Below are 25,014 nucleotides of genomic sequence, written 5' to 3' on the forward strand. Positions count from 1 at the left end.
GGCAAGTTGTTGGAACTTGGTTCACTAATCAAGACTTCTAACTTGTGTTGTTGCCTACATTATTATTGACCGGCCTCAGATAGTTGTAACTTCTACATAAGTCCAATTACGATTGCTTAACATAGCGCTAAATTTGCCTTATGGCACACTAACTACTAACACTAACCATTAACCCTTAACATTTACTTTTTGCACTTTACATTTATGCAATTTATTATTCTTGTACATATTATTCATTTGCTTTTTCCTTTGCTCATTGGGGAACATGTTTATGTTAATGCAATTTGCCTTTTGCTCACTTGAGCACATAATTTTGTATATACTCTTGTGCTTGTGTTTTGATGATTGTGGACCAAATGCAAAGAAATGGACAAATGGACTTAGTTTCTAGGACTTTCCCTATGCAAATTGGAGTAAAAGGATCTTATTGTTTAAGATGGATTAGAAGGACCAAACCTCTAAACTAACTTGTCATACCCCGATTTTGGTCCTGAAAATTTTTCCCATCCGTCATTTATTTTTCTTTTTCTCATATATTCGAGGTTCGGAGATTCCATCCATATTTCTCCATTCATATTCATTTTCTCATTCAAATAATTGCCATGCATACTCCTTCATTCATGTGCATATCTTACTATTTCATATTTTTACATTTGTCACATTTTTAAATTTGCATTCATGTTTCTTCATTCACATTGAGAAATTTTTCATGCATATTTAAGAATTCCCGCCTATTTGTTCCTGTCTCGATTACTTCATTCATGTTCAAGAAGTTTTTCCTGAAGTGCTACTTGAAGTGCTATGGAATTATCGACTCTTTCTACCTCATCGAATGTGATGTCTGGGGATGGAACAACTTTTGATGCCCGCTTACTTGATGTTGATGCCCTCAAAAGCATGATCAATTATTGCATGGATGGGACATTGATTAAAACAAGGAATTAATTCTCCTTACTTCATGAAAGGTCTTCTCGAAAAAGCTTGGAAGATATGTAAAAGTTGCCTGATGAAGATTCTTCCCTTTAGAAAACAACTTCATCTATCCTTCGTTTTGCAACTATCCTTCGGACACGGCTGGAAGTTTCAAAGTTTTAGAGAAACATTTACGTATTCAAGTTTTTGGCACTGCACAGAGACTAGTGGTTTCTATTGAAAACCTTTTCACGAAACAAACAGAGCAGGAGATTGAGGTTCGAGGTCCTCCTGTTTCAAAAGCATTCGATCAGGAAGGAAATCCAACAAAGGTTGTTGGGGTTTTTTCCCGTAAATATGCCGTTCCACTGGATTTGGTATACAGAAAGGTTGATGGAAAAACAGAATATGTGTATGCTCGAATAAAAGAGTCTTCCAGACATGCCATGGAGGTCTTATCTGAAGATTTGCCTGCTACTATTGCAAAATTTCATTTCCGAAGACAATGCGTTGGAATTCACAGGTGACGTTTAGCAGGCCTATCCGTTGGATTTTGGCTTTGCATGAAGATGTTACGTTCCCGTTATGTTTGTTGGGCTTGTGAGCAAGAACTTGATTAACTTATATGTCTCCTGCCATTTGCTTGATTATGCACAGCGTGTGTTTCATGTTGTTGAAAACCCTGGTGAGATATCTTTATGGAATGGCTTTATGGCAGATTACACTAAGAATTACATGTACGTGGAAGCCTTAGGACTTTTTGATAGGTTGATGTGTTATCCTTATCTGAAACATGATAGTTATAGTCTGCGACGGGCTTTATAGAGTTGTCTTGGGACAAATGGTACATATTTGGTTGATAAAAACTAGTTTGATGGTGGATATTGTTGTTGGAAGTTCTCTTGTGTATATGTACGCCAAATGTAATTTGTTTGAGTATGCTATACAGCTTGTCTGATGAAATGCCTGATAAGGATGTGGCTGCTGGAATACGGTTTATTTCTTGTTATTATTAAAGCAGGAAGTTTGATGAAGCTCTAAGATACTTTGGCATGATGAGAAGATATGGATTTGAGCCGGATTCGGTTACAATCACCACTGCTATTTCATCGTGAGCTAGGCTTTTTGGATTTAGAAAGAGGGAGGGAAATTCATATGGAGCTGATTAATATTGGGTTTCAGCTGGACTTTTTCGTTAGCTCTGCTCTTGTTGACATGTATGGGAAATACGGTCACTTAGAAATGGCTATAAAAGTTTTTGACCAAATGCCTAAAAAGTCTGTTTTTGCTTGGAATTCCATGATTGCGGGATATGGTTTCAAAGGTGACAGCTTTTCATGCATTCAACTTTTTAAGAGAATATACAATGAAGGAGTCAAACCAACTTTGACTACATTAAGCAGTATAATAATGCAACTACTAGAGGAAAGTTTGTTCATGGATATATAATGGATATATAATATGCAACAGAATACAACCTGATATTTTTATTAACATCTCCCTCATGGATCTATACTTCAAATGTGGAAAGGTTGAGTCAGCTAAAAACATCTTTAAATTGATAACAAAGACAACAACGGTTTCTTGGAATGTTATGATTTCCGGATATTTAACCAAAGGGAAACTTCTTGAAGCACTGGGCCTTTTCAGTGAAATGAGACAATCATCAGTTGAACCAGATGCTATTCCTTTCACCAGTGTTTTAGCAGCTTGTTTGCAACTAGCAGCAATGTAATAGCATCAATAGCATATTAGCACGCCAGTTCATGAATAGCAATGACAGCAAACCAACTTCCTGCATGAAAAGGTCATGGCGGAATTCTTCGGGAATTAATTCATGAACTGTTCGATCCTTAGCTTCCCTCAAAATGGTGATGGAACAATATCAATCCAAACATTCCTGCAGCATATAAAAGAACAACCGGAAGTCAGCCAATAAACCAAACTTGCAATGAAATTCAAAACTAATGAAAGGAATCTCATTCATGAGCTGTAAGCCACAACAACAAGGTTACACCGGGAATATACAACGATTCAAACTCGTTGCTATTTCATAAAAGAAAAGAGGCCAGTGCAACACATACCAAGCAAGCTCCAACCATGTCAATGATAACAAATGGGAAATCTGCGACAAACTGCTACCTGCCAAAGCCAATTTGGTCATGAAATTATTACTCACATTGATGCTTTTGGTGCTTCAGTCCATATCCCTTTGCGGTTGCCGATGCAGCTTATGGGCTCATGATAAATGATGGAATTAACCAGTCAATATTGTTGATACACAAGAACCCTGCAAGAAATCAACTGTCAGCTTGCTTGAATAAAGCTATGCATCAAGATAGAGGCAGAAGTTCTTACAGTGGAAGCAAAGAAATAGCAAAAAAATAGAAAGAAAACTCTCACATCTCAATTGCGATTCTGAATCGCATTTTAGAGTGAGAAACATGTAATAAGAAGGTGATACGGAAGAAGGCCTAGTTTTCCAGTGGACCGTTATTAGATCTCTTTTGGCAATTCTTCAATGGTGGGCTTTCAATGTCACTGACATTATTATCAACAAGTGGATCTTTCAAAAATAAACTAGATTTTCAAGTTTCCCCTATCAGTATCCTGTATCCACTTTATCTGCTCGACCATTGGAGCATACATGGTAATTAAAGTGTTGAAGCTTAAACCACTCATATCTACTGACCCTCAAGATCGCTGGAAAAGAATCTTTCCTATGTCATGTGTGTTCTGCATTTAACATAGTTTTGGGAAATGTGAGCCTACGCTACAATAATTCAAGTCAGTTTGGTAAGTTTATGGAGATTCAAGCTAATCAAGGGGAGAAGTGAAGACAGCAGGTCTTACACAATATAGAGCTTCTTCTGCAGATGAGGTGATGATATTGCTACAGCAAGGAAATCAAAACCAAACCACAGAACCAACTCGTGCAAATGAAACGTCTTCACATTCCTATGCAATTTTGCAGGCTGTGGATGAATTCCGAGTTAGAGAATGCAACAACTGATGAGGTTACTCCAAGACTTCATTATGACGACAAAGAATGCCATGTTGTTCCAGTTATTTATGCCATTTGGTCAACTGCCGAGTTACGCTTGAGAGGTTCTCAAACAACTATGATTACCTTGTAGACGAGGGTACCAAGTGCAATGCTACATCAGACTTACTATTGGAACACAATCGTGAGCTAAGCATAGTTGATCTCTTGTTTCCTTCACTTGTGCTACTGATTACACTTCTGCAAAAAAATACAGGAAGCAAAGGAGTAACATCGAAATACAAAATTAATGAATGCTCTTTTAAGAATACACAAGGAAATCAGACCCATGGCTAGCTGCACGTGCTGCAGAGTTATTATCTCCATATTCTGATTACGCGATAGGTTATGGAGTCGCCTACCATTTGATTGCATCTTCCTTTGCCTTTTGGTCGATATATGGTTGGAGTCCAGGTCTTTATCACAATCTTCTTGCCAGCGTACAGAGTGCTTCATTATTGACTCAGGATCCTGCTACAACACAACACAAAAAATCAAATGCCAAAAACACATCCTATTTTCGTCTTAGTGAGTTTACGGTGGTAAATGCACCTGTTACCAGTGGTGAAGTTTGGAGATGGAAAGGATTGAAGGAGGGACCACCTGTTGAAAGAAGACAAAAATTCCTCAGGCAACTCCGTACTATGAGACTACGAGTTCACTCCTGTGGTCCCTGTTGTTCATGCATATAAGAGCACACAAACCCTAATTTTCTGGAGAGGGCGGCTACTGTTCAAAAGCAAAAAAACCCTAAAAACCTTTGATACGAAAAAGAGCATTAGCCAAAAACCCTAAGACTCTCCTTTGACGGCGAGACGCTAAAAACCAGAAAGAAACCAGAAAGGATAGGATCTGAAGAAACAAGAAGAATGGAAAACACATACCTATTCATCTGCCTCTGAAGAATCTCGAGTTGGTAGTTCTGTTTCTCTTCTTTATCATGTCATATTTGGATTCATGTTGATGCCACCGAATGTATTACAATGTATGTGTAATTTTTTTTTCCATGCTTCATTCACTTCTCTGTAAGTGATTGTTCCTTCTTGTTCTTCGGTTTTCTCGGTCACCCCTGTTTGTTTAGTTTTCTTTGATTTTGGTGATGATTGTTCTCCTTTGCGTGTCTGTAGTGCTGAGTTTGGTTTGTGTTAGGAGTAATGGTTTAAGTTTTTCTCTGTGAGTTTGCTGTTGTTTTGAATGAGGATGGAGACGAATGTCTCAAACAGAGAAAGAGTGAGTTTAAGGTGGAAGTGAGCGCTTCCGCTGTCTGTTGGCGTTTTATGTGGATCTCATCAAGGCTTTAAGGCCATTGATGATGACACTTTTCCCACTGTCCAAGGAGGACTACCGTTTTGTTTCTCCTTCCTTCTGCATTAATGGCCATTTTTTCGGTCACCCCATGTGACCGTTGGAATTGGAGGGGTTGATTCCCCACGTGTCCTCCAGCAGAATGTGATTATCAAATTCTATTATTTCTTTTCCTTTTCTTTAAAAAAAACAAATTCTATTTAATTTAAATGAAGTTTTATTTAAGAATTAAATCTTTATTATTATTATTATTATTATTATTATTAATAACTCATATTTAATTATATAGTCTTCTTATTTAATCAATTACGTTTTTCTTATCATATATTTTATTTATTCTTATTTTTATTTTATCTTTTTAATATTATTTAGGCAATTATTTATTTTTTTGGGATTTATGAGAATTATTATATTTGTGCTTGTCCATTCATTTGTACGAATTATTGATTTTATGTGTGAGGTATGTTACAATTATGATGAATCATCTCATTTTCCTTGATGAAAAGAAAAACCATTCAAAAAATAATAATGATAAATATCACCTGATTCTCGATTCAATGTCGAGCCCATTTCCATACCCTTGTAAGTCGATTGCTTTTAAGCATCGCCATCAATCTCACATGGCTTACTCTTGGGCCTTCTTACAATGAGCTCTTAAGCAACATCAACTTAACTTTCAATAATTTCAAACCTCGGTACTTTAATTGTTTTAATCTAATATTCAAATCATTTTCTAAATAAAACGTGAAGAAAAAGATTACCTGGATGGAATGTCCAGTCATAATCCCGAATATTAGGCTCAAGCTGTAAGAGCTTGTAAGCCATAAATATTCGTCTTCTCTCCAAAATAGTTATGAATATCTAAACCATTTTCTTAATAAAGTTGGAAGAAAAAGGTTACCTGGATGGAATGTCCAGTTGTAATCCCGAATATTAGGCTCAAGCTGTAAGAGCTTGCAAGCCGTTAATATTCGTCTTCTCTTTAACACTCAAATATTCAAATCATTTTTCTAAATAAAACGTGAAGAAAAAGATTATCCTGGAGGGAATATCCAGTCATAATCCCGAATATTAGGCTCAAGCTGTAAGAGCTTGCAAGCCATAAATATTCGTCTTCTCTTTAACACTCCAAGATTCAAAACCTCTTCTTAATAAAGTTGGAAGAAAAAGATTACCTGGAGGGAATATCCAGTCGTAATCCCGAATATTAGGCTCAAGCTGTAAGAGCTTGCAAGCCATAAATATACGTCTTCCCTCCAAAACATTCGTAAATATTCGAATTATTTTCTTAACAAATATTGGAATGAAACAGACTGCCTGGGTGGAATGTCCAGACGTAGTCTCGAGTACTAGACCCAAGTTGTAAGAGCTTGTAAGTCATAAGTGCTCGTCTTTCAAACTCCAAAACACCTAATCTTTATTAAACACTTTTTCAAATAAGATGGAAATGGAACGTGGTGTATACCGCGCACTCCTGAGACTAGGATTCGAGATGTATATCTCGCTCATCCAAGTTCTCGCCATTATTTAAAACACCTCAAACCAATCAATTCTTTTTCTCGCCGCCGTGCGATTGACTCTTAAACCTTTTCACAAACGAAAGGTACTTTGTTTCAAAACAATGCAAGTCAATGTTTTTCCACCTGTTTTGGGTAGTCCAACAATGTTTTCATCGATTTGACACAAAGTAGCTTTCGCTAAAATCGACCAACAGATAAACATTTTTCTACCCAGAACTACGTAAGCCTTGATTTCTCTTTTGAGATACGTAGGAGCAGGATTCGTAAATCTTGTCAGGCCCACTAATAAAAAACTTAGGTTTAGTCCTTCGTCAAAAATCCAAAAACATTTCTTCTTTCTTCTATTCTTTCTTTCCCACCTAATAAACTGAAAAGCCTAACATTTCAAACTAACACTAACGCACACAACTAGCCTAATGGTTCCCGTTGAGTACAACTGACGTGAGGGGTGCTATTACCTTCCCCTTGCGTAATCGACTCCCGAACCCTGATATTGGTTGCGATGACCATATCTTATCCTTTTGTCTTGGGTTTTATCGATATTTCCCCTTTCCTTTTTAGGAATAAATAAAGTTCGGTGGCGACTCTGTTCAGTCCATCATTGCGAGCGTGCGATCGCGCTTCGCTTTGAAGTCGTATCCCCATTTTTTCGAGGTGCGACAGATGGCGACCCTGCTGGGGAAATCAAAGATCCCTAAGTGAGTCAAGCCTAGTTAGGTCGTTTGTGTGCCTTTGTTTGTTTACCTATGTGGCTCTTCTTTATTGTTTTTACTATCTCTATTGTCATATCGATATGAATCTGTTGTATTGGTTCGATTATGGTTTGGTACTTGGATACTCTGATTGCAAACCTTGTGGGAAAGACTTTTTACCCGAGTCTCGAGTAAAAACATATGATAGGACGAGGTTGAGTAGTGCGGGTCCGCGAGATGTATTTCTCGTTGGATCGGTACGAGAACCTTACTTAGAGTAGATTCTTGAGAGGATGTTGTCGCTCGGCAAGTAAGTTGTCGTAAGCTTCGATATTTTCTTTAGGATCCATGACTCTGAGAACCATTTGTAGAACCTTAGTTCTTTGCCCAACTAGGAAGGATGGTTGCGTAGTGTGGGTCTGCGAGATGTATTTCTCGTTGGATCGATGCGAGAACCTCACTTAGAGTAGATTCTTTAGATGGAGTTGATGCCCGGCAAGTAAGTTGCCGCAGGTAGCAAACAGTCTAATGGATCCATGACTCTAAGAACCTTGAAAAGAAAAAACCTTAGACCATACCTGGTGAGAACCATGTTCGATACAAAGCAATCAGACTTATCCATGCCTTAAGCCTATTGAACCTATACAAAAAAAATGCATCACATTCATACATGGCATCAACATCATAAAAAAGCAAGCTCTTAGTTGTCTCTTATTTGTTTCAGGAATTGAGAACGTGAAAATGACAACTTCAATAAGACACACTTTCACGCTTAAGTACAAGGAACCTAATTTGGACAGTCTGAAGGGTTTGATCTCTGATTTGTCTCTCAGCAGACGTGATGAGTTCGGAAAAAACTATGGGAAAATTTTGAGCCTTCTAACTAAGAAAGTTGACTATGGAATTATCGGCTCTTTGGCACAATATTATGATCCACCTCTACGCTGTTTCACATTCGCTGATTTCCAGCTAGCTCCTACTTTGGAAGAAGTTGAGAGGATCGTGGGTCTCAAGTTGAAAGATTTTAATCCGTTTCCAAAGCTCGAAGAAGATATGGGCCCAAAGAAGATAGCTTCGGCCCTAAGTATCAATGTCCCGACTGTTCGAGAAAAGTGGAGGATTTAGCTCTAAAGTTCAAGAAAAGTGGAAATTGGAATGCATTCTATGTTGTGTTGGCTTTATTGATCCATGGGATTGTGCTATTCCTAAATGTTGAAAAATTTGTCGATCAAGTGGCCATAGAAGTCTTTCTCTCTGGCAATCCAGTACCATTTCTCTTAGATGACATTTACTATGCCCTTCACGCTCGACATGAAAAGAGGGGTGGAATGTTGTTGTGTTGTGCTCCGTTGCTTTACACTTGGTTCATGCAACACATGCCCGAAGAAGGTCCTTTTGTGGCAAAAGAACTTAAGTCTACTCAAAAATTAGCTTCTCTCACCGCGAGTTCCATCAGATGGTATATCCGAGAGTGGGAAACCCCAGACATTATAGTCAGCTGTGGGGAATTTCCTAATGTACCATTGTTGGGTACCAAGGGTTGCATCAACTATAACCCTATGTTATCTCGATTACAACACGGTTACTCCATGGATGGTCCTCCTGACGCAAAGGACTTACAGCCATTTGTGCTCTCTGACATCCAAGCAAGCAATCCTGATGTAAGAGCAGTACGAAAGGCTTGGTTAAAGGTTGTAAGAAAGGGTAAAGAGTTTGGAAAAAGAAACATTCTCGCCAAAGAACCTTACACTCAATGGGTGAAAAAAAGAGTCGAGGAAATCCAATTGCCATTTATCTTAAAGGCTCCAGCTTTTCCTAAAACTCCTGAGCCCGAGCCCATACTCCCTAAGGACATGGAGAAACTCGCTACTAAGGTTAAGGAGCTCGAAGTGGAGAATACTGAATTACGAATTCAGATGAACCGAGTTATCTTGGAAAATCAGAATTTGAAAGAGGAACGTAAGGGAAAAGCCCAAGAACTTGAGGATAGCAACAAGAGAGCCCGGCTATTGGAAGACCAGAAAGATGATCTTGATCATATCCTATTAGGTTCCACATCAGTGATCCGAACCAGGAAGGAAGAGCTCAAGAAAGCTGAGTATAGGATCTGTGAGTTAGGGAGAATGTTGGATAAATCTCTTATGGATAAAAAAGAAATTAAGCTTGACTTTGAGGCACAGATCCGTGACTTGAGGGACGCTCTGAAGAAATGCGAGGAAAAATTGTCTCGCGAGATACTCCAAAAGGAAGAAGTTGAAAGAAACTGTCACCATCTCAAGTACCAGTTGGAAGAAGCTACTAGGAGGTTTGCAGTTTTGGAGAGCCAAGAAGGTGATGCAGGCTACTTACTCCTGAAGAATGATTGTGTGTACTGGAAGAGGTTGTATAGAGAGGCTAGAGCAACCTTAGATGAAGAACAAAAGGTCATCCAGAAACTCCAAGAGCTCTATGTTGAATGGAATGGCAAGTTCCGCAACTTGGCTAGGTTTGTTAACCTCAATATGTTGGAACTCCCAGAAAAACTCCAGGAAGCGGATTGGTGTATGTGTCCAGAAAACACGCCTCCTCAAGTTTTCAACTTCATCAAGTTTATCAAGAAAATGATGAATGAGCTCACCACAGATCTGGCTACGATCATAAGAGCTGAGACAGAACTTAAGTTTACTTGTACTTGAATTTGAATTGTTGGTGTTTAAATCTTTTTGTATTCGAATCATGTGTACTTGAAGTTAAATCCCTTTGTATTCGAATCTAATTTTAATTAATGGAAGTTGTCATTTTGGGTCTCAATTATTACATGTTGTTCTTATATTCTAACATTGCTTGAATAAATAATAAAGATAACTAAGAGTTTTGCAAACAAATGCATCCATACATGCATTCATACATTTTCAAAAAAAAAGAGTCTCACTCCGCCCTTTCTTCCACTAGTTTCACGCTGAATTTTTAACACCAGTATAATACTCGCGCCATAGCAAGACAGAGAATGGCTGAACAAGAACAAGAGAGTGCCCGAGTTAGAGCTGAACTAGACGAAATCAAAGGAGGCATGTCCCAGATGCGAGAGATGCTGCAAGCTTTAACCTTCAGGTTTGAGATTCCACAAGCGACCGTGATTTCAGAGACCACGGGCCCAGCAGTAGAAGTCCCACCTCAGAGGACGTTACCCTCAACCCTTCCTCCATATGGGCTACCTTATGACTTCGTCCCCCGAGCGGAGGTGGTGCACGACATGGGGCAATCTGTCCAACAAGCCGTGCCATTACCGGTTTACACTGAGGCACGTCTAGTCATCCATACTGTGGTTCCACCAGCCGCCTATGCTAGGCATGTTCCTCATTATGAAGATCAAAACCACATGTATCAGACTGTCGACTCAACTGTTGCTGGTGACGAAGTAAGGTTTGAGGATTTCAGAGAAGTAAAGGAGAACATGCAGCTCCTTGAGAAGAAGTTCCGGGATTTAGAGGGTGACCACGTCTTTGGATCTGCTGCCAAAGAAATGTGCCTTGTATCCGGGTTGGTGATTCCAGCAAAATTCAAAACCCCGGACTTCGACAAATACAAGGGGCATACTTGTCCAAAGAGCCATCTCATCATGTATTATCGAAAAATGGCTGCACACGTGGAAGACGACAAGCTGATGATCCATTGCTTTCAAGACAGTTTGAGTGGGGCTCCTTCCAAGTGGTATTTGAGTCTGGATCAGAACAGGATCAGGTGTTTCCAAGACCTGTCAGACGCGTTCATAAAACATTACAAATATAATATGGACATGGCGCCTGACAGAAGACAGTTGCAGAGCATGTTCCAACATGACAAGGAGTCCTTCAAGGAGTATGCTCAAAGATGGAGGGAACTGGCTTCTCAGGTTGAACCACCTCTTGCTGAGAAAGAATTGGCTGAACTGTTTATCGACACTGTCCAGCCTCAATTCTACGAGAAGATGGTTGGAAGTGCTTCTTTAGGATTCTCCGAGCTTGTTGCTATAGGAGCTCGTGTTGAATATGGTGTAAGGAATGGAAAACTGGCGGCTGTAGCTGGAACTTCAAATGCTAATCCAAAGAAGTTCTCTGGAGGGTTTCCTAGAAAGAAGGAAGGGGAAACAAATGCTGTGACTGCTGGCCAAGGAAGAGCTCCTCCAAGAAGGAGACCATAACAATATCCACCTCAGCAATATGTTCAACAACCAATTCCCTATCAGCAACCCATGTATTCCGTCCAGTATGCCCCGCAACCATACGTAGCTACTGTGACACCTGCGTTCAATCAACAACCTGCTCAGGCTTATCAAGCGCCTTCAGCTTATCGACCAGCTCCAGTTCAACAACGTGTTGCGGCTCCGCCAGCTTATCAACAAGCACTAGCAGCTCCTGTTTATCAACAACCGAGAGCTCAAGCGCCAAGGCAGAATGCTCAAAACCAAAATAGGAGACAAGGGGAGAGGGCGACCTTCAAACCAATCCCAATGTCATACACTGAGCTTTATCCCTCCTTGTTGCAAAAGGGTTTGGTGGTTCCCAGACCTATGGGACCTCCACCTGATCGTCTTCCTCCGTGGTACAACCCTAATGCACACTGCCCTTTTCATGAAGGTGCCCCCGGGCATGACCTAGAGGGTTGTTACGCTCTGAAGCATAGGGTTCGTGAGCTCATTGAAAGCAAGATCTTGTCTTTTAAGGACATGGGACCAAATGTGAAGAATAATCCTCTTCCTCCCCATGGAGATCCCACGGTAAATGCCATTGAAGATGCCTCTGCTGGTGTTACGGTTGATAAGGTGGATGATGTGAAGACTCCTTTGGTGGCATTCCATGCCCGATTGGTGGAAGCTGGCCTGATTAATGTAAATCATGAAAATTGTGAAGAGTGTGCCACACATCCAAAAGGGTGTCAGATGGTGCGAGACAATATTCAAGGCTTGATGGATGAAGGAATGCTTCAAATATCCAGTGTTGTGAAGAACGAAGATGTGTTAGTGATTGAACCTTGTTTCAATTTACCTGAACCAGTCGAAATCCCATATTATAGTGGTGGAGTGGTCCCGGTGAACAGTAAGCCATCACCTGTCGAGATATGTATGCCCACGCCTTTTCCCTACGAGAGCACCAAGGTTGTGCCTTAGAAATATGAGATTACTGTTGTGGATAAGGTTGTTAAAGGAAGTTCAGACGCTGAGGTGACAGAAGCTGTAAGTGAAGACGTCACAAATATTGCAGGAATGAGCAAAATGACCCGTAGTGGTCGAATCTATACGCCTGAATTCAATGTGACTCCTCAAGGGCCAAATAAGGAATCAACGGTTGCAGCTCCCACTAAAGAACCCGAAGTGGTCCAATCCGAAGATGCTGTTGAATTCTTGAAGTAGATCAAGAAAAGTGACTACAAGGTTGTGGACCAGTTGCATCAAACACCATCTAAGATCTCTATTTTGTCTCTTCTATTGAACTCCCAAGCCCATAGGGAAGCTTTGTTGAAGGTGCTTGCTCAAGCTCATGTAACACAAAGCATAACAGTAGACCAATTTGATGGAGTAGTTGCAAATATCACAGCCTGCAATACTTTGAGCTTCAGTGGAGAAGAATTACCTGAGGATGGACAAAATCACAACCGTGCTCTCCATATCTCGGTGAAATGCAAAGATGATGCTTTGGCGAGAGTGTTGGTGATACTGGATCTTCGCTGAATGTTATGCCAAAGAGAACACTCGCCAAATTATCTTATCAAGGACCAGCTATGAAGCCTAGTGCCTTGGTAGTGAAAGCTTTTGATGGTTCTAGGAGAACAGTGATTGGAGAGGTTGAATTGCCCATATTGATTGGCCCTCATGTATTCCCGATTAATTTCTAAGTCATGGATATTAATCCAGCATATAGCTGCTTATTAGGGCGTCCCTGGATTCATGCTGCAGGGGCAGTTACCTCCACCTTACACCAAAAGATGAAGTTTGTGGTGGACAATCAACTAATCATCATTTCTGGAGAAGAAGACTTTGTGGTCAGTCACCTTTCATCCTTCAGATATATCGAGGCTGATGAGGACGCTTTGGAAACTTCTTTCCAAGCTCTTGAAATAGCCAATGCCACTTTTGTGGAAATGAAGGGCCCTGTTGGGAAAGCTTGTTCATCTTTCGCTTCTCTGAAAAGCGCAAAGTCTAGTATTGAAGGAGGAAACCCTGAAGGTTGGGGTCAACTTATTGATATTCGTGAGAAGCATGATCTCTTTGGTCTGGGATATGTGCCTTCCGCTGCGAAAGGAGCCTGAGTCCCTACAAAGGACAACACCCGAAGCATCCAGGAAGTATTCCTCAGCACAGGATTCATCCATGGAGATCAAGTCAATGCAATTGAAGATAGCACCGCAAATGAAGATGAGCCAGGTTTGGTTTACCGGTGTGAGACAGCTTTGAACAACTGGAAGGCGGTTGAGATCCCCAAAATTTTTCCTTTGTCAAAGTAATAATTGTTGTTTTTTCCTTTCAAATCCTTAGCTCTGCCCAAGGCTAATGGATCATGTTGTAGGGGCCCTTTTCATTTTCAAATAATCATTATCAGTGAATAAAAGACATTTTGTTAAATTCTTATTCATTTACTCAGCTTTCTCTTAAGAAAATGACAATCTTTTCAAAAAACAAAAAAACAAAAAAAAAACTTTTCATTTATGCATCTTTTATTTTTTTACTTTTCTAAAAGAAATCAATCATTCAAACATGCAGAATAAATGATAGCCCCGTTGAATCCAATGACTTTACTACCTCTCATAACTTTGACTCCCCTATCTACCAAGCGGAAGAAGAGGGTGAAGAAGATTGTTACATCCCCGACGAATTGGCAAGGTTGCTCGAGCACGAGTCCAAAGCCCTTCAGCCACATGAAGAACCGGTGGAAACAATCAACCTTGGCACAGAGGAAGAGAAGAAAGAAGTCAAAATTGGCACCACGCTTGAAGCAAGCATCAAAGAGAGATTGGTTAAGCTGCTACAAGAATATGTGGATGTATTTGCATGGTCATACCAGGATATGCCAGGTCTAGACACCGACATCGTTGAGCAGAAGCTCCCGCTTCAGCCAGAATGCCCGCCAGTAAAACAAAAACTCCGAAGAACAAGACCAGATATGGCTCTGAAGATTCGTGAAGAAGTCAAACGACAATTTGACGCTGGTTTTCTCGCAGTGGCGAAGTACCCACAATGGGTAGCTAATATTGTACCTGTGCCCCAAAAGGATGGTATGGTGAGGATGTCTGTTGACTATAGGGATCTAAATAGAGCTAGTCCAAAAGATGATTTCCCTCTACCACACATTGATACTTTGGTAGACAACACTGCCAGATTTGTTGTCTTCTCCTTTATGGACGGTTTTTCGGGATACAATCAAATCAAGATGGCTTCAGATGACATGGAGAAGACCACTTTTATTACCCCTTGGGGCACGTTTTGCTACAAGGTAATGCCTTTCGGTCTCAAATATGTTGGGGCAACTTACCAAAGAGCTATGGTCACTCTCTTCCATGATATGATGCATAAGGAGATAGAGGTCTATGTTGACGACATGATCGCCAAATCTCAGAATGAAGAAGATCATATGAGCCATCTGAAGAAGCTGTTTGAACGTCTCAGAAGGTTTAGATTACGATTAAACCCTGCAAAATGCACATTTGGTGTCCGTTCAGGGAAGTTGCTTGGTTTCATCGTTAGTCAACGAGGAATAGAGGTGGACCCTGACAAGGTCCGAGCTATACAAGAAATGCCTGCTCCACGTACCGAGCGAGAAGTCAGAGGTTTCCTTGGACGTTTGAATTACATCTCAAGGTTTATCTCACACATGACGGCCACGTGTGAGCCTATCTTCAAATTGTTTCGAAAAGACCAAGATGTTGAATGGAATTCTGATTGTCAAAATGCTTTTGAGAAGATCCGTCAATACTTGCAAGAGCCTCCTATTTTGATTCCACCTGTCCCGGGAAAGCCATTAATCATGTATATGACTGTGCTTGAAAAGTCAATGGGATGTGTGTTGGGACAACATGACGAAACTGGTCGGAAAGAACATGCTATTTACTATCTGAGTAAAAAGTTTACCGATTGTGAAAGTCGATATTCGCTTTTGGAGAAAACTTGTTGCGCGCTAGCATGGGCCGCTCGTCGTTTGAGGCAATACATGATTTGCCATACTACTTTGTTGATCTCGAAGATGGATCCAATAAAGTATATCTTTGAGAAACCTGCCTTGACTGGAAGACTTGCCCGTTGGCAGATGCTTTTGTCAGAGTACGACATCCAGTACGTAACCCAGAAGGCAATCAAGGGAAGTGTGTTAGCAGAGTATCTTGCTCACCAACCAGTTGAAGACTATCAGCCATTGAAGTTTGATTTCCCCGATGAGGATATAATGGTGGTAAAGGATTGTGAGATCCCAGGCCCAGATGAAGGACCAGAACCAGGGTCTCGATGGAAGCTTGCGTTCGATGGTTCCTCTAATTACAGTGGTCATGGTGTGGGAGCTGTTTTGATGAATCCAAATGGTGGTTTTACCCCTTTCACAACGAGGTTGTGCTTTGATTGTACGAATAATGTCGCAAAATTTGAAGCATGTATCCTTGGTCTTGAAGCCGCAATTGATCTCCGAATCAAGATCCTTGAGGTGTATGGAGATTCAACCTTAGTGATCTACCAAGTCAAAGGAGAATGGGAAACTCGCGATGCGAAGCTGATCCCGTATCGCGCTCATGTTGTGAAGATGATAGAATACTTCGACGATATCACTTTCCATCACATCCCAAGGGTAGAAAATCAAGTGGCTGACGCTTTGGTAACATTAGCATCAATGTATCAAGTCAGATTCCATAATGAAGCTCCACTTATTCGAATCGAGCGAAGGGACGAGCCTGCTTACTGTCAGCTAATTGAAGAAGAAACTGATGGTAAACCATGGTTTCGTGACATCAAGCGATATCTTTTAAGTCAAGAGTATCCAGAAGATGCTACATTGTTGGATAAGAAAACTCTGAGGAGGTTATCGTCCAAATTCTTTTTGAGCAATGATGTGCTTTACAAGAGAAACCATGACATGGTTCTGCTCAGATGCGTGGATAGACACGAAGCAGACATGTTAATCAAGGAGATTCATGAAGGATCCTTTGGGACCCATGCCAATGGGCATGCCATGGCCAAGAAGATTTTGAGAGCTGGTTATTATTGGTTGACCATGGAGTCCGATTGTTTCAGCTATGCAAGAAAATGTCATAAATGCCAAATTTATACTGATAAGGTGCATGTACCGCCAACACTGTTGAATGTTTTGACATCACCTTGGCCTTTCTCAATGTGGGGCATCGACATGATTGGTGCTATAGAACCTAAGGCTTCCAATGGTCACCGCTTCATCCTGGTTGCCATCGATTACTTTACTAAATGGGTAGAGGCTGCTTCCTACACCTATGTGACGAGACATGTGGTTGCTCGCTTTATCAAGAAGGAGATTATCTGCCGCTATGGAATCCCAAGCAAGATCATCACCGACAACGGTTCAAACTTGAACAATAAGACAATGACAGAGTTATGTGAGAGTTTCAAGATTGACCACCATAATTCTTCTCCATACCGTCCAAAGATGAACGGTGTTGTTGAAGCTGCCAATAAAAATATCAAGAAGATCCTGCAAAAGATGGTGAAAACTTATAAGGATTGGCACGAGATGCTACCCTTTGCTTTGCATGGATACCGGACCTCAGTCCGCACTTCAACAGGGGCAAACCCATTCTCCTTAGTATATGGGATGGATGCAGTCCTCCCAATCGAAGTAGAGATACCTTCCACGAGAATATTGATGGAAGCCAAGCTGGATGAAGCTGAATGGATCCAGAACAACTATGATCAACTTAATCTCATTGATGAGAAGCGTATGACCGCTCTGTGCCATGGACAATTGTACCAGCAACGAATCAAGAAGGCATTTGACAAAAAGGTCTGTCCTCAAGAGTTCAAGGAAGGAGATCTCGTGCTCAATAAGATCTTGCCGGTACACAAAGATTCACGTGGGAAGTGGACTCCCAACTATGAAGGCCCATACGTTGTAAAGAGAGCATACTCTGGAGGTGCTCTATTTCTCACAACTATGGATGGCGAAGAGCTCAGTCACCCTGTGAACTCTGATGCAGTCAAAAGATACTATGCCTGACAAATCCCGGTGGACTGAAAACCCGAAAGGGCGGTCCAGGCAAAACTTAGGGATAAAAAAAATGGTAGCTCGCTAAGTTGAAAACCTGAAAGGGCGACTTAGGCAAAAAGGAGCGTCCCGGTGGATTGAAAACCCGAAAGGGCGATCCAGGAAAAAATTAGGGACAAAAGGCATAGACTGCATCAGTTCGTCACTGATCAATATAGAAGAGCTAAAAATGGAAGATGAATCTAATTACTCCCTTCAGAAGCGAGGTCTCGTGGAGTCATTGTTATTAGGGATGGTAGTAGTCATTGTGATTCAATGTAAACCTTTCCCTATTGCCATTTTCAAATTTGTAACATTCCATGGAGCTACGCCATTTGCGTGCTACCATTCTTGAATAAATACAAGTTTGCCCATCAAATTCTATCATTTGCTGTTTTTCTCCGATCTTTCGTCTTTCCCCGCAAGTCTCAAGTTGCAAGACTCCCCTTGGATGATCAACATCTATCTCCAGAGAGCACAAATTTATCATTCTCTGGAAGGATTATTGGGCCAGTTGTAACTGTTCAGCTTGATAGATCCTCCTTTGATCCTGTATATTGTCAGCATTTGCATTTCATGATCATTCATACATCATGCATATAAGCAAAATCCAAATCATGCATAGCCCGAAGTGCTTCGCGTTCATTTGCATAATCTCAGGTCTCGTTGTTGATTATATCCCTTGACCTCTGAGACCAGTTGTTACTGGCATCGTCTGTTAAGTCTGGTTGTCACCAGTGTCTTTGACCAAATCCAGTTGTAATTGGTATCCTTTAAGGTCTGGTTGTAACCAACATTTATTTTAAACCCAATTGTCGTTGGCATCACTGTCAGTCTGTTTGTAAAAATGTTTGTGATTGATATCTGAAGTTTGGTTGTCGCCAACATCATTTCAAGTCCAGTTGTTGCTGGCAAACTCCATTGTAGCCGGTAATTGTTTACTATTGACTTCCGTCAAGTCCAATTGTTATTGGCAAAATCCGTTAAAGAATCTGTTTGTAATCCATTGCTTACAGTCAAAGTCCAATTGTTGTTGGCACGTACAGAGAGTTTGAATACCTTGTCTTTCCTGATGGTTCCGTGAAAGTCATGTATGACTCACCATCTTGAGGAGTTCCCAGAAGCTTGGAGGTCTTGTTTGATTTTCTCTATAAAGAATCATGTTAGCCTTTTGCGTGGATGATCTACTTATAAGAAGACTCCCGTTTATCTTTATTGTATAAATTCCCTGTTAGGAATCTCCAAAATCTGTGATTGGATGAATTCCTTGTGAGAAATCTCCAGAACCATCAGACATATTCTAAAGTGTCAGGTCATGTATGAACCTATTGTTGAAACTTGCTTTGTATGTTTTCCAATATTCTCAGGTCATGTATGAACCTATTGATAAAACTCCTTTTGATTTTTCCCAAGTGATGTCAGGTCATGTATGAACCTTTTATTTGAGCAATCTTTGAATAATCAAGTGTCGTCAGGTCATGTATGAACCTGCCTGTTAAAAATTCTTCGGATGTTCCAGCATTGTTAGGTCATGTATGAACCTGTTGCTGTTGAGCTTTTATTCCAATATTCCCAGGTCATGTCTGAACCTGTTTTTGAAGAATCTTTCCAATGTTGTCAAGTCATGTATGAATTTGTTGTTGAAAATTCTTTGAATGTTCCAGCATTGTCAGGTCATGTATGAACCCTTTGTTGTTGAGCCTCTATTCCCGTTTTACCAGGTCATGTATGAACCTGTTGCTGAACTTTTTGTTCCAATGTTGTCAAGTCATGTATGAACTTGTTGTGGAAATTTTCTCAAAATGTTCAGGTTTGTCATCAGGTCATGTATGAACCTGTTGATATACTCTCTTTGAATTTTTCTGAGTTTGTTAGGTCATGTCTGAACCTGCTGTCAGAACTTCTTGATATTACCCAGCATTGTCAGGTCATGTATGAACCCATTGCTGTTGAGCCTTTATTCCAGTATTACCAGGTCATGTATGAACCTGTGGCTGAACCTTTTATTCCAGTGTCGGCAAGTCATGTATGAACTTGTTGTGGCAATTTTCTCAAAATGTTCAAGTTTGTCATCAGGTCATGTATGAACTTGTTGATACACTCTTTTTGATTTTTCTGAGTTTGTTAGGTCATGTTTGAACTTGCTGTCAGAAATTCTTGATATTCCCCAACATTGTCAGGTCATGTATGAACCTGTTGTTGAGCTTTCATTCCAGTATTACCAGGTCATGTATGAACCTGTTTTGAAGAATTTTTCTCTATGATTGTTTCGGTGTTATCAGGTCATGTATGAACCTGTTGTAGTTTTTTTTTTCTTATTCGGGTTTAGTAAGTCATGTGTGAACTTACTGCCGAAATCTCTTGTACTCTAAGTGTCGTTCATCGAATTTCACTTTGAGTACTCTCTAGTGTGTGTCTGATTCTCCAGCAAGATTGTTTTCCCTAGCGAGTTGGTTTTTACCATTTGTCTGTATCCCTGTGGACCATCAATATTCCCCACAAATTGGTCTGTCTAGTAGCATCTCCTGTTAAGGGTTCACCGTGTCCCTAACAGATCAATTCAAAAAAATAAAAAAATAAAGAGTCATGCATCCATGCATATCATATCATAGCATTTTCATTTTCAGGTTCAAAATCTGGGTCTCCATGGTATTTAACCATCCCCCACTGTGATCTGATGAAAAGTGTTGTTTCATTTTCCTCTGGTGGAGGATGTTTAAATAGGGGCAACTGTCATACCCCGATTTTGGTCCTGAAAATTTTTCCCATCCATCATTTATTTTTCTTTTTCTCATATATTCGAAGTTCGGAGATTCCATCCATATTTCTCCATTCATATTCATTTTCTCATTCAAATAATTGCCATGCATACTCCTTCATTCATGTACATATCTTACTATTTCATATTTTTACATTTGTCACATTTTTAAATTTGCATTCATGTTTCTTCATTCACATTGAGAAATTTTTCATGCATATTCAAGAATTCCCGCCTATTTGTTCCTGTCTCGATTACTTCATTCATGTTCAAGAAGTTTTTCCTGAAGTGCTACTTGAAGTGCTATGGAATTATCGACTCTTTCTACCTCATCGAATGTGATGTCTGGGGATGGAACAACTTTTGATGCCCGCTTACTTGATGTTGATGCCCTCAAAAGCATGATCAATTATTGCATGGATGGGACATTGATTAAAACAAGGAAGTAATTCTCCTTACTTCATGAAAGGTCTTCTCGAAAAAGCTTGGAAGATATGTAAAAGTTGCCTGATGAAGATTCTTCCCTTTAGAAAACAACTTCATTTATCCTTCGTTTTGCAACTATCCTTCGGACACGGCTGGAAGTTTCAAAGTTTTAGAGAAACATTTACGTATTAAAGTTTTTGGCACTGCACAGAGACTAGGGGTTTCTATTGAAAACCTTTTCACGAAACAAACAGAGCAGGAGATTGAGGTTCGAGGTCCTCCTGTTTCAAAAGCATTCGATCAGGAAGGAAATCCAACAAAGGTTGTTGGGGTTTTTTCCCGTAAATATGCCGTTCCACTGGATTTGGTATACAGAAAGGTTGATGGAAAAACAGAATATGTGTATGCTCGAATAAAAGAGTCTTCCAGACATGCCATGGAGGTCTTATCTGAAGATTTGCCTGCTACTATTGCAAAATTTCATTTCCGAAGACAATGCGTTGGAACTCACAGGTGACGTTTAGCAGGCCTATCCGTTGGATTTTGGCTTTGCATGAAGATGTTACGTTCCCGTTATGTTTGTTGGGCTTGTGAGCAAGAACTTGATTAACTTATATGTCTCCTGCCATTTGCTTGATTATGCATAGCGTGTGTTTCATGTTGTTGAAAACCCTGGTGAGATATCTTTATGGAATGGCTTTATGGCAGATTACACTAAGAATTACATGTACGTGGAAGCCTTAGGACTTTTTGATAGGTTGATGTGTTATCCTTATCTGAAACTTGATAGTTATAGTCTGCGACGGGCTTTATAGAGTTGTCTTGGGACAAATGGTACATATTTGGTTGATAAAAACTGGTTTGATGGTGGATATTGTAGTTGGAAGTTCTCTTGTCTATATGTACGCCAAATGTAATTTGTTTGAGTATGCTATACAGCTTGTCTGATGAAATGCCTGATAAGGATATGGCATGCTGGAATACGGTTTATTTCTTGTTATTATTAAGGCAGGAAGTTTGATGAAGCTCTAAGATACTTTGGCATGATGAGAAGATATGGATTTGAGCCGGATTCGGTTACAATCACCACTGCTATTTCATCGTGAGATAGGCTTTTTGGATTTAGAAAGAGGGAGGGAAATTTATATGGAGCTGATTAATAGTGGGTTTCAGCTGGACTTTTTCGTTAGCTCTGCTCTTGTTGACATGTATGGAAAATACGGTCACTTAGAAATGGCTATAAAAGTTTTTGAGCAAATGCCTAAAAAGTCTGTTGTTGCTTGGAATTCCATGATTGCGGGATATGGTTTCAAAGGTGACATCTTTTCATGCATTCAACTTTTTAAGAGAATATACAATGAAGGAGTCAAACCAACTTTGACTACATTAAGCAGTATAATAATGCAACTACTAGAGGAATGTTTGTTCATGGATATATAATGGATATATAATATGCAACAGAATACAACCTGATATTTTTATTAACATCTCCCTCATGGATTTATACTTCAAATGTGGAAAGGTTGAGTCAGCTGAAAACATCTTTAAATTGATACCGAAGACAACAGCGGTTTCTTGGAATGTTATGATTTCCGGATATGTAACCAAAGGGAAACTTCTTGAAGCACTGGGCCTTTTTAGTGAAATGAGACAATCATCAATTGAACCAGATGCTATTCCTTTCACTAGAGTTTTAGCAGCTTGTTTGCAACTAGCAGCAATGTAATAGCATCAATAGCATATTAGCACGCCAGTTCATGAATAGCAATGACAGCAAACCAACTTCCTGCATGAAAAGGTCATGGCGGAATTCTTCGGGAATTAATTCATGAACTGTTCGATCCTTAGCTTCCCTCAAAATGGTGATGGAACAATATCAATCCAAACATTCCTGCAGCATACAAAAGAACAACCGGAAGTCAGCCAATAAACCAAACTTGCAATGAAATTCAAAACTAATGAAAGGAATCTCATTCATGAGCTGTAAGCTACAACAACAAGGTTACACCGGGAATATACAACGATTCAAACTCGTTGATATTTCATAAAAGAAAAGAGGCCAGTGCAACACATACCAAGCAAGCTCCAACCATGTCAATGATAACAAATGGGAAATCTGCGACAAACTGCTACCTACCAAAGCCAATTTGGTCATGAAATTATTACTCACATTGCTGCTTTTGGTGCTTCAGTCCATATCCCTTTGCGGTTGCCGATGCAGCTTATGGGCTCATGATAAATGATGGAATTAACCAGTCAATATTGTTGATACACAAGAACCCTGCAAGAAATCAACTGTCAGCTTGCTTGAATAAAGCTATGCATCAAGATAGAGGCAGAAGTTCTTACAGTGGAAGCAAAGAAATAGCAACAAAATAGAAAGAAAACTCTCACATCTCAATTGCGATTCTGAATCGCATTTTAGAGTGAGAAACAAGTAATAAGAAGGTGATACGGAAGAAGGCCTAGTTTTCCAGTGGACCGTTATTAGATCTCTTTTGGCAATTCTTCAATGATGGGCTTTCAATGTCACTGTCATTATTATCAACAAGTGGATCTTTCAAAAAAAAACTAGATTTTCAAGTTTCCCCTATCAGTATCCTGTATCCACTTTATATGCTCGACCATTGGAGCATACATGGTAATTAAAGTGTTGAAGCTTAAACCACTCATATCTGCTGACCCTCAAGATCGCTGGAAAAGAATCTTTCCTATGTCATGTGTGTTCTGCATTTAACATAGTTTTGGGAAATGTGAGCCTACGCTACAATAATTCAAGTCAGTTTGGTAAGTTTATGGAGATTCAAGCTAATCAAGGGGAGAAGTGAAGACAGCAGGTCTTACACAATATAGAGCTTCTTCTGCAGATGAGGTGATGATATTGCTACAGCAAGGAAATCAAAACCAAACCACAGAACCAACTCGTGCAAATGAAACGTCTTCACATTCCTATGCAATTTTGCAGGCTGTGGATGAATTCCGAGTTAGAGAATGCAACAACTGATGAGGTTACTCCAAGACTTCATTATGAAGACAAAGAATGCCATGTTGTTCCAGTTATTTATGCCATTTGGTCAACTTCCGAGTTACGCTTGAGAGGTTCTCAAACAACTATGATTACCTTGTAGACGAGGGTACCAAGTGCAATGCTACATCAGACTTACTATTGGAACACAATCGTGAGCTAAGCATAGTTGATCTCTTGTTTCCTTCACTTGTGCTACTGATTACACTTCTGCAAAAAAATACAGGAAGCAAAGGAGTAACACCGAAATACAAAATTAATGAATGCTCTTTTAAGAATACACAAGGAAATCAGACCCATGGCTAGCTGCACGTGCTGCAGAGTTATTATCTCCATATTCTGATTACGCGATAGGTTATGGAGTCGCCTACCATTTGATTGTATCTTCCTTTGCCTTTTGGTCGATATAGGTTGGAGTCCAGGTCTTTATCACAATCTTCTTGCCAGCGTACAGAGTGCTTCATTATTGACTCAGGATCCTGCTACAACACAACACAAAAAATCAAATGCCAAAAACACATCCTATTTTCGTCTTAGTGAGTTTACGGTGGTAAATGCACCTGTTACCAGTGGTGAAGTTTGGAGATGGAAAGGATTGAAGGAGGGACCACCTGTTGAAAGAAGACAAAAATTCCTCAGGCAACTCCGTACTATGAGACTACGAGTTCACTCCTGTGGTCCCTGTTGTTCATGCATATAAGAGCACACAAACCCTAATTTTCTGGAGAGGGCGGCTACTGTTCAAAAGCAAAAAAAACCCTAAAAACCTTTGATACGAAAAAGAGCATTAGCCAAAAACCCTAAGACTCTCCTTTGACGGCGAGACGCTAAAAACCAGAAAGAAACCAGAAAGGATAGGATCTGAAGAAACAAGAAGAGTGGAAAACACATACCTATTCATCTGCCTCTGAAGAATCTCGAGTTGGTAGTTCTGTTTCTCTTCTTTATCATGTCATATTTGGATTCATGTTGATGCCACCGAATGTATTACAATGTATGTGTAATTTTTTTTTCCATGCTTAATTCACTTCTCTGTAAGTGATTGTTCCTTCTTGTTCTTCGGTTTTCTCGGTCACCCCTGTTTGTTTAGTTTTCTTTGATTTTGGTGATGATTGTTCGCCTGTGCGT

At 40.0% G+C, this 25,014-nt stretch overlaps 1 pseudogene; it reads left to right on the forward strand.

Moving 5' to 3' along the window:
- The first annotated feature begins 1,497 nt into the window (after nucleotides 1-1,497).
- LOC127103635 (pentatricopeptide repeat-containing protein At5g27110-like) lies at nucleotides 1,498-23,989 on the forward strand (annotated as a pseudogene).
- The last annotated feature ends 1,025 nt before the right edge of the window (nucleotides 23,990-25,014 follow it).

The sequence above is a fragment of the Lathyrus oleraceus genome, chromosome 7 (assembly GCF_024323335.1).
Source record: "Lathyrus oleraceus cultivar Zhongwan6 chromosome 7, CAAS_Psat_ZW6_1.0, whole genome shotgun sequence".
NCBI lineage: Eukaryota > Viridiplantae > Streptophyta > Magnoliopsida > Fabales > Fabaceae > Lathyrus > Lathyrus oleraceus.